The sequence below is a fragment of the Ambystoma mexicanum genome, chromosome 4q (assembly GCF_040938575.1).
Source record: "Ambystoma mexicanum isolate Mex_15411 chromosome 4q, UKY_AmexF1_1, whole genome shotgun sequence".
Taxonomy (NCBI): Eukaryota; Metazoa; Chordata; class Amphibia; order Caudata; family Ambystomatidae; genus Ambystoma; species Ambystoma mexicanum.
The window spans coordinates 434,479,102-434,479,410 of NC_090928.1; the positions used below are offsets into that span (position 1 = coordinate 434,479,102).

General features: G+C 33.3%; 1 non-coding gene across 1 annotated transcript; it reads left to right on the top strand.

Moving 5' to 3' along the window:
* TRNAC-ACA (transfer RNA cysteine (anticodon ACA)) lies at nt 1-72 on the top strand. The gene has a single exon. It is a non-coding gene; the product is annotated as a tRNA-Cys (tRNA).
* Nucleotides 73-309: the final 237 nt, after the last annotated feature.

A 309-nucleotide genomic window follows, 5' to 3' on the forward strand; every position in this document is an offset into this window, starting at 1 on the left:
TTGGGTATAGCTCATTGGTAGAGCATTTGACTACAGATCAAGAGGTCCCTAGTTCAAATCTGGGTGCCCACTTTTTCAACTGTTTTACCTGTAGAAATATTGTTATAATTAAATAAATTGAAGAAAACATTTACAATCTTAGCATTTTATGTAATGAGCAACACATTTCTACATTAGAAATACTCCTGATCATCTCCTGAAACATAGGGTAAACACCATGAAACTGTTTAGGATTTCTTCATATGATACAAGCTGTGTTTTACATTCACCCAGTTTCTACTGGTGATATTATCAGTTTGAAATAGTCCA